Below are 14,502 nucleotides of genomic sequence, written 5' to 3' on the forward strand. Positions count from 1 at the left end.
GCATTTGAGCTCTTGATGCTCACTCTCCCTCACGATTTCTGTGGCATTTAAGGTTTGAAAAGTACTTTTTTGGTACCCTGCTGCTCTGTATTGCTTACGTTTTTATTTGTTTTACTTTTTGACAAGACTGTTGGGCTTTAAGATTTTCTGACTCTTTCTCCTATCACTTCTCTCTCAAAAATCCATGGAGAGTAACCTTATAGGGTGACCTGATCATAAACTCCTGACTTGGCAGGATATGGTGGGTAATTATACACCCCAGGCAATGACTTCTTTAGTGACAGATTTTTAAGCCAGCCCTGTCCATTATTCTTGTGCATCCATGTTAACGCACCTTTAAAATACGAGAAGTACTACTCCCCAAAGGGGGTATTAACCCTCAAGAGAGCACATAATTGTGTTAACTCTCCCATAATCTAATCCTTGACTTGCTTTATCCCACTTCTTAACCTACCTTACATTCCTTCCTTAATCTCAAATGCATAAAAGAAGCAGCAAAACTGTTATTCTCGTAAGCATTTGAGATCTTGCTCCTGGCTTATGTCATCAGTTTGACCCCAAAAAAGTCTTATAAAATTTATCTACAGGTTTGGACATTTCTTATGTCGACAAATCAGAATGCTTACTGTAAATAAATTTTAAAGTATCCCCATTTTCTTATTTGAAATTTGGCAAAACCAGCTACAAAGACGATGCTATTGGGAACTCAACACTTCTCTTGTCTGCCATTCTAATCATACTCAGGCTCGTGCTGGCCCCATCACTTCCAACTAAAACTGCTTGTGATCAGCGAGTTATTGTGGGCAAGAGCAGGAGAGAAGAGGTAGTGAAGAGAGAGAATCAATGAGAAAATAGGAGAGGTAGAGGAGTCTGTGGTGGTAGGGTATCTGAAAAAGACTTCCGAGAACAGCAGTGCTTGATGTTCAACTGGATAATATTGCAAATTACTCTCCAACTCAGCATCAAACCTCCAGGTAATTCTAGTTCACACATGTGTTGTATGAGTGTATTATGGTTGGAAGTTAAGGAAAGAGGCTGATTTTCCATTTGAATCAAATGAAGTGAAACAGTCATTTTGAGTGGAAACCACAGGCTTCCTATTTCATTTTTTCATTAGGAAATATTTCATTATTTCATTTTTCAAAAATGAAATAGTAAGCACTGAAAATATTTGGAGAAATATGGGTTGGTGACATGAGGTGGCCGTTCATGAATCTTCTCTAGACCTCATGGGGATAGGAGACCTCAGGTGACATTGTAAAGGATCCAAGGGACTTGGGGGCTAATCAAGGGAAAAAGATATGACCACAAGGTGGCAGTAGCACACACAAATCTACATGGGCATTTTGAGGACAGGTTCGCTAGGGGAATTTCCTCAAAGCCGGAGTTTAACCAAAGTCTATTTCCTCTGGCAGCAACTCAGGAGGAAAGAAGGGCATGGGAACTTCTGAGAAAAAGAGGGATCTGGGTAAGGTGGCTCAGCAACTTGGGGTCTCTGTGTCAGAAAGCTCTGAAGGACAGCAGTGGCTGGGGGTGTTATGCCCTGGGCTATTTTATCTACGGCTGCAGATGCTGAGAGCAGCTTCCTGGGATACGAAAAGCAAGCAGGCTTCAAATGGCTGAAAATCTTACTTGGACTATGTTTCAAATGTGTAAAAGTTTGAGTTTGGCGTCAGCAGGCTTTCGAGCTGATGGGTCTCAGCCAACAGGGAAGAAATTCACAACCTACGGACCAACAAGCAAGCGTCATCTTTGCTTCATGAATGTAAAACAAACATTACGCACACACATACACACATACTTACAGGACTGGAGTTGTACCACGTATGGTGCTTTGTAGCTTTCACAATATCTTAAGCATTTTTCAGTGTCACTAGAAATTATTCTAAAATATTTTTAATGACTGCATATAATTCCATCACAAGCTTTTCCTGTGATTTGTCAGTTCTGTATTTCTAATATTTTCCTGCAGGCAGCCTGACGTTTCTAACAGTGACCTGCAGTTACGTATTGATGGAGCCCAGAGCTTTTTACCTCCAAATCTATTTTTGATTCTTTACTGAGCCAATGGCTAAGCTGAAGAATTATCCATTGGTTTTTGAAAATAATGTTAGAAAGAAGAGATTTCGTTGAGGTTTAAAATATTTATTTACACATTTATTTACTTGGTATTTATTTAACAATGTGATTGATGTCCTAAGCTTGCAGATATGTTGTAGTCAAAAAACAACCGTGCTCCTCAAGTAAGCATATTATGCAAAGAACACTCCATCATATTGGTCCCCTGAAGAATCCTAGTTCTGAGGTAAAGAACAAGCCTTATCTAGTTACATATTACCAACTGTACCAAATCACCACGACAGAAAACATTTAAACAGATAGTACCTTGATTAGAAATGACATGATGTAAAATGCTATTTAAATTCTTGAAATTTATTTGCAAAAAGTAGATGAACTAGAGAAGGTGGCATGATGCCAGTGTGACTCCCACTTTCTTCATTGTGTGTTTGTGTGTGGTGGGGCACAGGAGCCTTTGAATAACAAGATGTGCTATAAGAACAACATCAGACCAAACAGCCTGACTCCTGCACTTCTGAGGCAACTTCAGGGTTGAGTAGATATTCTCAGAGCTGTTTCCCAAGTATGACCATTTGTGTAATAGATACTACTTAAACCTGAAGGGAAAAAAGGAGGAAGGAACAAGATGAACGTTATTGAATAGTCTATGGCAGACAATTTACAAGATATGTTTCTCCACATAGTTTAATGGAACCCCCCAAATAATCTTGCAAATTGTATATTTCCAATGTTCAGATTAGGATACTAAACCTCACAAATATTTTAATAACTGCCACAAGATCCTGGCTGACACATATGTGAACCTAAATCTCAGACTTTTCAAAAATCTGTGCTATTTCTATGAGACTGTGCAGTTTCAAATATCCAGAAGAGTCCACTAAAACCTCTGCGTAGGTATACAGTATTTGTCCTTGATTCTTTTCCACTACCTCATGCATATGCCTCTCCTTGTATGTTTCTCCCTCCTTTTGTGTTTGCATTTTAGCCCTGCCTGATGCTCAGCAACTTTGTTCTGTCCTTTGGCTGTCCCAGGAAGTCACTGAGGTGGACATATGAATATACCTCAGCTTTTCCCTCCATTTCCCATGCCTAAACACCGATATTCCTGTTCCTAAGTTGCCTGTTTTATACCATTCAAGATAGTAACTAATGTTAATGGCAAGAATTACCTATGGCTAAGTGTTAATGGTCGATAATACCATCATACAGTTTCCACCAAAGAAGTAATTTCTAATGGTAGACACCTCAGTCATTTGGCAGGTTGGTATGACAGGATGGCTTTTGATATTTACTCTGTCAAAAGTCAGAGCACAAGGATCAAGAGCAAGAGTTTGGAGTCAGTTCAACCTGAATTCCGATCTGGACCTCCCAGCTTACTAGCTGTTTTACTTTGGGCAATTTATTTCACTCCTTGTGTCTCCATTTCCTTGATTGCAAAATGAAGGTGAAAACAGTGTCTATCTCCCCAGGCTATGTAAGGATTAAATGCCATAGTGCATAAAATTTGCTTAGCAAAGAGCAGAGCAGATAGCTCTCAAAATATTAACTGCTATGAAATAATATTTATAAATTATTATTTTTCTGCTGAATTCAGCTGTGTATTAGGTCACACTCTAACATGCTTCATTAACTACCCACCGTCTACTCATCACCAGTTATGTACTTTGCATGGAGGCCCTATGGGGAAAGGGGCACTACACAATTTAAGGACTTGGCTTTCATTAGCTTATAACTTACTTTGGGACTATAAAAAAAAAGTTGTAAGAATCTTCTTTTTCCTTAGAGTATCTAGCTCCCTGATAATAAATTATCAAGCCCTTATTTAAAATAGTCTGGATGCCACAAAGTACTCGCTGGTACAATTTCCAAAGTACTCAAAAGGAAGCCATCGGGAGTTTACAGAAGACCTCTTTAGTGCTTTGTGCCAGTCCAGGGACAGGCGGTGGGCTCCCAGGACAGCGTGAGTTCCCTGCTGCTCAACTTACCCATGAATGTTCAGCCTTAGTCTGCATTCCAATTCTCAGCTTTTTTCTTAATTATACTTCCTCTGGACTTGTCCACCCACATCTCACTTTGTCCCTCCTTCTCATTGCTTCTGACTTGGGTCCTGCCCAAATGACAGAAAGTAATAAATAGAAGAGCATTGACTGTGATGGGGGACAAGGTACTGTTTGGGGTGACAGAGTGTTCTACATCCTAATTGTGATGGTAGCTATGAAGATGTAAATTTTAAAAAACTTTTTAAATGTACACCTAAAATATATACATTATATCATTTGTTTCACATAGTAGATGTTTTGCACTATATAGTATGTAAAATATTCATCAATAATGATGATTTAAAAAAGGGTAAGGAGTCTACAGCCATGCCACCCTGAATAAGCCTGATCCCGTCTGATCTCGGAAGTTAAGCAGGATCGGACCTGGTTAGTACTTGGATGGGAGACAACCTAGGAAGACCTGGTGCTGTAGGCATAAAAAAAAAAAAGAAAAAGAAAAAATTAAAAAAAATTAAAAATAAATAAGTAAATCGTAAGGAGCGATTTTAATTGTCACACAGCAAAGATCCAGGGTCGTAACTTCATAGCAAATGAATCTATTCATTGTTTATTGGGCATATTATTCATTCAGTTAATTATTTATTCAACCATTTATTAAACGCTGACTAGATGCTAATTGGTGTTGGATGCATAGCCTAGAGAGATCAAAGGCAACTTTGTAACCACAGCACATTTGCAGTTTTGACAGAGACCAACTCCAAAATGGTTTCCAGGGAGGGCTTCCGCTGGGAGGATCAGTAAATGTTCTTGGGAGGCAATTAATTAAGTTTGATCTGAATCCTGGGATGAGAACAAGTATAGATGCTGTAGGCAGAGTGAATAGCACGTGCAGAGCTCTGGCAGAGTGGTAACTATGGCTGATGCAAAAAATTCAGATGTGTGAGTGGTGGCCAGTGAGGAGCGGGCCATGTGATCGAGGACTTTGGGGTTTTGCCTCTTTTCTCTTTGGTATAAATGAAAGATTTAAACAAGAGAAAGGCTTGCATTAATTATAGTTTAGAACAGTCATGCCAGCCTCAGTGTTGTCCATTGATTGAAGGGGTCAAGAACGAGTAGAGTGAACAGTTAGGGGATTGCTGATGTGATCCAGTAGTGGCTAGGAATGAGGGGGTGGGATATTTGGGGCCTGGCCTCTTCTGGCTCTATGTAGTATCTAACAAACGTCTTCCAGCTCCATCCGGTGTTGCCTTTTTATTTTATTTTGTTTTTGTTTTTAATGTGTTTTGTCTTGCCAAGGGCATTTGGTGCTCAGTCCTTATTCCCTAGGCTTTGTGAAGCATGTCCTATTTTCCATGCTTCTTCCTTCCCTTTTACCTTGTCCCAAACACAGTTTAGGGGAATGACATGGTTTCTTTTTAGGTTTTGTAGGAAATATGAGTCCTATTTGATTTCTCCTCTGAAAGAAATACTACCATAGATGATTTCCTCCACTGATGCAAAGAAACTAAAGTTCTGCTGCTGCCTTTGAGAGCATTTATGGTAGAAAATATCTTATTCTTTCAATTGACTAATATTTACTGAGTATCTGCTCTATGGCCCAGATTCTGTGAGGTGCTGGTGAGTGTGATAGCTGGCTTGATGGGTTACCCAGCGCTTCTGTCTGGCCCCACTGTGCTCCCTAGCTACATGCTTATTGTCTTCCCAGGTATTTCTGGAGGCAGGTTAGTCTATAAAACAAGATCAGCCTTTTTAATGTGTCATTATTGCCTTATTACTTAATCTTTGAGAACATCCCTCAGCTCTGTGGAATCATGGCTTGATTAAAATAGTAGTTTTAGAAGAGCGCTACATGGCTTTGGGTTTTCATTAAGTTTACACTCCAGGTTAGCCTGGAGGTTCAGGTGTGAAGGCCTGTTCACCCAGCTTCCTCTAGGCACCTTCGCCGATGTGTTGTGCCTGGTGGCCTTATAAAGAGATAGCTGAGACAACCTGATCTTAAACTTCATTTGGAGAGGCAAAAGAATAAATTTATATAAACAATCTTTTAAAAGGGACACAGCGTTCGTTGAAACAAATCCTTACCTGACCTTAAGGGTCACTCTAAAGCTACAATAGTCAAGACAGTGTGGTACCGGTGAAAAGAGAGACAAAGAGATCAATGGAAGAGTATAGAGAACTGAGAAATAGACCCACACTTATATGATCAAATGATTTTTGATAAGGACACCAAAACAACTCAATAGGGAAACAACCTTGATTCTTACCTCACTCTGTGTATAAAGAAGAATTTGGGATGGATTATAGACCAGAACCTAAAAGCTAGAATTATGATTAGTAGAAATATTGGAGAGCTTTGTGACATTGGAACAGGCAAAGATTTCTTAGAGATGACCCAGAAGACATGAACCATTAGAGTGTAAGGTGTCTGAGGTGTCCTCATTTGGAAATAACTTGTGTAGAGACCCCGACAGGCACAACTTTCCTTTGGAGACTTAGTTCCTTGATTCATTTCTGTCCCTCCTTTTTGTAGCATATGAAATTCATATGTGTGGCCCAGTGAACTTTGTTTTAAAAGCAAGAGCTAAATTTTAACATTGAAGACAAATAAAACACAAACCTCCATGTAAAGTCTAATCTCTAGTATATATCAAGCTTATTGTAATTAAAATCTCTAAAATCAGGACACTGCAGTCTAGTTGTGATATAAACTGTCAGAAAGAAACCACTCATAGGCACACACACCCTCCTACTAAAAAAAAAAAAATAACGAAAGAAAGAAACACTTGCCACGTTGCAGATACGTGGGACATATTTTATATGTGGAACCAGTTCTAGAAATGCCGTTAGAGGAGGGAAGCAATAAAAACAGTACATTAATATTTTAAATGTTCGTAAAAAAGCATGGCTGGGTGAGGAGCAAATGCTTAAAGAACTTCCCCTTAATAAAAATGACATTCTTGGTTATATGACCCACAGCAAATCGGCTTTAGCTGCGTTTTTATTTAGCAATTTGTGTTTGGTGTTTTCACTTGGAGATGCTCCCCTATTCCATTTTATGGCATCCTTTACATAAATTGCAAGGAGGATTGGGGTGTAAAACTGTCAATTCCCAGCAGCTCATAAACTAATGAATTTAAATTTTAAATGGGGGATTTTAAAACATGTGGGGGCTGTTTTCATTATCTGATGGTATGTATCTCCAAGGATAAGTGGCAATCTGTAAATGCTAGGGATGGCTCCCTTCGGAAACTCCTGATAAGAAAATTCTCTCTCCTCTTTCCATCTCTCCATCCCTCCCTTTTCTCTTTCTCACTTCCCTGTAAAATACTAAACTCCAGTGAATTTCACCTTTCCAAAAGGCATGATATAAGTTGTTTTAAAAATTTATTTGAACCAGAGAAAACTTTCTTTAACCTCATAAATCTCTCCCACTTCTTTGCATTCCTTAGTGCCACATTATTCCTTTCTCTGTGCTGTTTCCAGGTTGTGACTCCCCTAAGACTGACAGACTGACAGGCAGGCAGTCAGGCAGGCAGGCAAACAGACAGACAGACAGACAGACAGACACGCCCCTTTGAAAACCATTGACATAACCAAGTAACCCAAGTAGAAGCACTTTTACTAGCTAAGGAAGTGAGTAACGAGTCCATATTTGAAAATGTGGACTTACAGAAAAGGATTAAAGAGGAAAAAACAAAAACATGAACCAATCAAATTTGGTCAAAGAAATGAATTCTTTTTTTCTCTATTTTACACTACTTGATTTTATATTCTTATTCTTTGTAGTAACTAAAGGATTATGACTAGATATGAGACATAATATATGAAGTTTCTATTTAGCCCATTCTGGTTTTCTTTGGATTCTACTGATATTTTAGTATTTTTATGACCTGGATACAGGTGCGTTTCTCTTCAGGGTTCTAATGGATGGTTAGTTTGAAGATTTAGAGTAAGTGTCCTACTAAATAGAATTATTCTTTGTGTCATATTTCATAACCTGATGCTATTTTGTTCTAGTTTAATAATTTTAGAGAATTAATGAGATTTCTCTCTTTTTTTCAATTAGTTGACTAAGTTGTGTATGCGTGTATGTTTTTTTTTTTTTTGAAAAGTGTCCTAAAAGTGACATCGAGGAGCATCAGCCCTGGCTTTTTTAACTGTATTCTTACTACCTAGTATAGTAGAACATAGCTTATGGTAAGTGCTTCATTTGTTTTGCTAGATGAATAAATAAAGCACAGCAAATTCCAAGGAATTTATAAACTAAAAAACAAACAAACGAACAAAAGATTTTCTAGAAAGATATTTTGGCCTCTGTTTACGTTGCCCAGAGGCCAGTGCTTCTTACTTTCACACTCTCGGTTCAACTCTGGGCAGGTAGTTTTTTTGGGCAGGTGACTTAAAATGAGATAGCAATCTTATTTAGATTAAGTGTGGGAGTGTTTTAAAAGTCAAAATTAGTAGATCTATTTTATTTTCTTAAAAACTATTTCTGTCTTCAAAGAAGAAAAACAAAATTAGAGCTTAAAAGCACCTTTATTAGATGACCAGAATATGGTTTCTCTGCCAGACTCAAATAGCTTTGTTTACTTCTCTGTATGTTCTAGTTTTGAACCACTTTTAAGCAACTGAGTTTCTACTTTGTCACCTGGGAGACAATTGGATGGTCTTAAGCAGTATCCTAATTAGATCTTTTTCAGCACAGGATGTGAAGGGGCATAGCAGACTGTTCACTGCGGTTTCTTGCTCTCAAGAGGTAACTTCTCATGTTCCTCATTTCATTACATTGTAATTATTATTGGGTTATTCCTATCTTCTTGAAAAGAGAGAAAATAGCTTCTCTGTTTGGGGAAGTGATTTGACTTTTCCATCACTAAAGGAATATCAGGGTTTTGATCACACCCCTCCATTTGCTCTCATGTAAGAAACACACTTGGAAGTTGGCCTTTTAAGACATGATTTGCTTTGATTCTGTGGAATTTTTTAACATAATAGACCAAGGCTGTGCAGTCATCGGTAGAATTTAACTTGACACATACCCTAAGGTCCTACCTGTAACAAATTTTCTTCTCTTGCAAGTAGCCGTTGGGAGTTTTAAAACTGGGGTCATCGGTACTAGTTTTGAAATTCACCAAAGCAGACTGGATCTGGATGGAGGCATTTGGTTAATGAAACATCCCTTTAACATGCTAGGTTCTATTAACTGCTTCTGCAGGCTGCTTGGCTCCCACACTAGCAAGCAGAAGCTCTGAGTCACAGGTGTGTAAAGAAGAGAGATGGAACTAATGGAGTTTCTATAGTTACCTGCAGAGCTTGGACCAGGCAGAAGATGGAATTAGAAATTCCAAGTGTCTGAGTCCAGTTTGAATGTATTGGCTGGATGTCTGGGTTCTGGAAAAGGGAAGGTCAGAGAAGCATAAAAGAAAGGAAGGGTCTTCTGGTTTTCTCCATTTGCAGTGAGGAAGTTCTAGAAGAGCCATTTTTGGGAGCTCTGTCATAGTCACCAAGATTGCTAGAATGTTCTTACTTCCATGTATGTATAATTCAGTGTGGTATCATTAGAATGAGGGATCTTGCTTCTTCTCCAGACTTTCTATACCAGACTTCTTTACCAAAATCTACACTGTGTTTTTTCATTGTAGGTAAAAGACAAAAGTTTTTAAATTTTTAATATTCCTGTCAAGATCTTACAAGAAGAAATTACTTTATGAGGTATGTAGGGATGCTAGCAGTAGGATGGAAAATGGATCATAATCTCAAAATAGTAAATGCTAGCTCAGTGGCTTCCCAACAGAGAGGTAATGTGCCTTGGTGAGACTAAAGAGCATTTGTAGAAGAGAGTTTATTTGCAGCTTTCTACCTGTTCCCTTCTGCACCAGCCCAGTCCCCTGGGCTTTCTTTGAATCGTGTCTGTAAATACCACCTCAGGTGGATCCACATTTCCAAAGACAAGATGAGGCCTCTTTCTTTGCCCTTAATGTATGGTTTGTAGTAGGTTTTAGGAGCAAGCCAGAAGGGAGCGGCAGGGAATATCTTGAGCTGGACACAGGGAAATAGGAAAAATAAAATCACAGGACCAGAAAGCAAGAAGCCACTCTGGCATTCATCTGGTAGAAATACCCTCAGTGCTGGAGCCGTTTCTCTGACATCTCTGAGGATGTATACGAGGTTGCACATTTTCATTGACCCAGGGCATACACAATGCTTTTTGCAGGTAGAGTGTTCCTTTGGTGGGGAACTTTAAATTTTAGAAAGTCCCATTTTATAATTAATTGATTCCAAAACACTCTTTTAGGAATGTCCAAGCCATCAGTCTGGTTTGTTACACACAGCGGCACTCTTCTAAGAACTGGAACGCACAGTCGCAACTCATGTTGAATTTATCAAAGGCAACTTTAGGGATTATAATGAGTAGTTCTTATGTTATTTATTTAGTTAATTAAAGGCAGCATTATTTCTAGAGAAATCATGGTTTTCACGCACATCTGAGTCAGTGTAGGACAATGCTGCATGGGGTACACTGGTTAACTACTTAAAGAACTTCCAAGCTGAGTATAGTTTATATTGCTCACTCTTTGCTTGGCAGCTCCTGAGGTATTTCTATGAATGAAGCAAAGGAGATGATCAGGGGAAGAAGTACTTATATTTTGTATCCACCTGTGATGTTCTATGATGTATTCGGTAGAGGAATGAAGATGAAGAAAGTGAAGGCAGTTGTGACTCCAAAGCCAAGGTACTCAACAATATGACCATCAAAAGTGACATTTCAAGGTGGAGTTTTCAGAAGAGTTGAGTTCCTGAAAGGAGCAGATGGTAATATCTGAGCGATTGTTAGAAAATATATTCGAGCGATAAATCCAGGTAAAATTGCAGAAGACCTTCAATACCAGAAGAGGGATCAGGTATGTTTTATGAGCAGGGAGAAGCCATTGATCATTCCAGATGTACCAGTGAGGATAGGACAGGTTAGTTTGAGATAACCAGCATCCCCCCAAATCTCAGTGTCTTGATGCAACAAAAGTATTCTTTCCATTCATAGTCTGTGATGAATGTGGGTTGGTGGGGGCTCTGCTCATCATAATCCCTCAGGGGCCTGGGGTCATTGTGCATCCTTCTTGACACGTTTCCTGAATCCAAGAGAGAAGGGGATAAGGTGAATAATGCACTGGCTCCTAGAGCTTCCTCCTGAGAGCGGCAAACTCTTCTCTTCACATTTCATTAGGCAAAGTAGGTCACGTTGCCAGGCCAAACTTAAAAATGGGCAAGGACATCCTGTCTTACCCTGGGTGTAAAAGAGAACAGGAATATTTCAGAATAGTTCTAATAACTTCCACTTCAAAGTATGAGAGAGAAATGATTATTGAAAAATAAGGCCAGTAGTGGAGCACACAGGAAACTCTTCTGAGTCCTAGATCATGGTCAAGTTCTAAAGTCTGGGTGATTTAGAAAAGGCACAGTTTGTTTAAAATTTTAGAGAGATTTGCTAAAGGCATTATTTCACCCTATTATATCTGCATTGTGTTTGTCTGTGGATTTTGTTTTAAGCTCTCAGGTTTCACCTGTATTGATAAATTACCTTGGAGATATGTAGAAGGGAATCTCTCGTGACTAGGCATAGGGCTCCCTCTCTGTGTTGATTTTGCTCAACGTTTTTATTAATGACTTGGATTAAAGAGAGAGGGTGGGGAAGCGGTGGCGTTGATTAAATCTACATGTGGCAAAGAGCTGGCAGAGGTTAACTTAATAAGCACAGAACTCAAAGTGATCTTGATGGGGCATGTAGGCCTACAATTAAACTTAAAAGAAGAAAATAGCCCTTTATGTAGATGTTTTTAAAATTGCCTATATGTGTAGAGATTTATAAATATCTGACTTGAAATCAATGATTCTAAATCTTTTCCTGAGCTTTTTGCTTGCTGTAAGTGATACAAGCCAACAGTGTGATCTGACTATCTAAAACAGCAATGCTCACGTGATCAATGAATTTCACCCAGGTGTCACACGGATTCTGACATTAATGAGAGCTCAAAAACATCTGTTAAATGAATGAGTGAACTTAAAGAAATATAAGTGTTTCTTCTTTTTCCAAAAGTAACATCCACGCATATAGATGGATAATGGTCCCTCCCTCTATAGGGGGAACCTAGGTTTGTTCTAAATAATCTCAAAACTGCACAGACACACATATTTCTATTTATACTGATTTGAATATTTTTAAAAAATGAAATGCTCAGGGATAATAAGCAGGCTAATGAGATGGTGAACTTGGGGACATTATAAGACCCAATTAATTTGATTCAGACATTCTTGGTCAGAGACTTTAGTGTGTGGACATCGTATGAGATGTGCGGATCATTATTTGGGAGACAGTGCGGGCGAAAGGAATATGACTTAGGAATCAAGTAATTGGGTTTCAGTCCTGGTTCTACCATTTACTAGCTTTCAGATCCTGGACAAGTCATCTAACTGTCCAACATAAATTACTAATCTAACCCCAGCCTATTTCGGTTATTAAGTTTCTTCATCTATAGGTGAAAGCTAGGAATTCGCGGGTTGAGGTGGAGCTTGCCCTGCCAGACTCACAGAGCTGTGGTGGAAGCTAAAGGAGATAATGTATGTGAAAGCACTGGATAAATTGTGAAGCATTTTATAAAGACAAGAAGCTTTATAGTGACATTTCCTAAATAGCCTGAAATAGCAAGAAACTGATTTGGTTGTGCAACATAAACATACTGCTGGGAGGCCAGGATTACCAGCGTTTCTATTAGAGTCTTTTCAGAATAAATGCAGTGACTCAAGTGCGTATCCAGATGATGCTTCGAGGATTACTAACAGAGCAGCTATTACAGAGCAGTCGGACCCACTGTCCCGTGCCCTAATCCTATTATAAGGCAGGCCAAACACCACTTATTTTGCCATGTCAACCTTCCTTGAGCTGATACCAACAACCGTTCGGCCTATTACAAAAGGCACTCTTAATGTTTTGGAAGGCATTTCACTGTGAGTCAGTATCCACAGACCTACAAACTTCCTTCGGCGTGCAGGCAATTCTGTGGCCGACTTACTACATGTATACTGGAGGGAGTGTGAAAATTACAAAACTGAAAACCTAAGTGATATGAGGATACAGGCACTGCATGTTTCTTATGAATAAAACACATCGAGTCGAATATTATGTACTGAAAGAGTGGGTAGAAAAGGCAGAGGATACAATATATGTCTGTATCTAGTAAGAAATCCAGTTCCAGGCTAGTTGCAAGGAAACAGGTCAAATCAGGAAGTGCAACAGCATCACAGTTCATGATCAGGTGGGCAGATTTGCATAAGCACCCTATGGATGTCTCCATGGAGGCAGGTCTGAGGCTATCCATCCTTCCTTCTGGTTGGAAGTAGCTTTCTTAAAATAAGCAGTTTCCACAGTGCATGTAGGCAGCTCCCTGGAGTGATGAGGGTTGGTAACTGCAGGGACAATGGAGGTGCTCTAAGGTAGCACTTCTTAAACATTAATGTGCATGTAAATTGCTTGGGGATTTTGTTAAATTGCAGCTCTTTTTCATGAGGTCTGGGCTGGAGCCTGATATCTGCATTTGTAACAAGCTCCAAGGTGATGCCCATATGGCTGGTTTACAGCTCCCCTTGGAGTAAAAAGGAAACCCCCATATTTCCATTCCTGGCATAGAAGTATGGGAGAGGTATGAGGTAGCTTTTCTCTCTCTGTCTCTCTCTCTCTCTGTGTCTCTCTCTCTCTCTCTCTCCCTCCTTCCCCAACCTCCCTCCCTTTCTCTTTCTCTCTCCACATAGCCATTTGTGTACAACTGAAAATTATTATGGAGTTTTAGGAAGAAATAATTGACTGGGCTGAAGCAAATATCAGTTTAGACCCTTCTGGTCACCCCGTTCTCAGGGGCAGCAAGCTACCAGTTCTGAGACCCTTCTTGTCCGTAGAAATTACATGCCTCTCCGCTGTGACTTTGCTCTTTTATCAGCATAAGAACTTTTAAACATCAGAATGTACTGACTTTAGAAAAGCTTGCTAATCAGGATGTTATCATCGTAATATCATTTCTTGGAGAAGAAATGAAATTCCTTTTTAAACTAAAATTGATATCTATAATTGATGATAATGCTTGTTATTTATTGCATGCTTGCTGTATACTATGTATTTTAATGAAATCATCATCTTCAATCCATATATGACCCCTACAGTGTAAATACTGTAATTTTTAATACCTTATAGACAAGGAGTCCAAGCTTGATGTCCAAGCCAGGACTTGAACCATATTACTAACCTCCCTCTTTATGATGACCGGGGTCCCTTTTACCTTATGAATGCTTTGGCACTTATTGGTTATTTGCACAAGAACAAACTAAGAGATCAGTGTATATTTGTGGAATTAGCAGAAGTGGAAATATTAATTTAACA

General features: G+C 39.1%; 1 protein-coding gene and 1 pseudogene across 2 annotated transcripts in view; both read left to right on the forward strand.

Moving 5' to 3' along the window:
- The window catches only part of CTNNA2 (catenin alpha 2), a 990,025-nt gene that overhangs the window by 486,171 nt on the left and 489,352 nt on the right, over positions 1 to 14,502 (forward strand). The gene's annotated exons all lie outside the window — the stretch shown is intronic.
- On the forward strand, positions 4,436 to 4,554 carry LOC120594738 (uncharacterized; annotated as a pseudogene).

The sequence above is a fragment of the Pteropus medius genome, unplaced genomic scaffold (assembly GCF_902729225.1).
Source record: "Pteropus medius unplaced genomic scaffold, Ma_sr-lr_union100, whole genome shotgun sequence".
Classification (NCBI taxonomy): Eukaryota; Metazoa; Chordata; class Mammalia; order Chiroptera; family Pteropodidae; genus Pteropus; species Pteropus medius.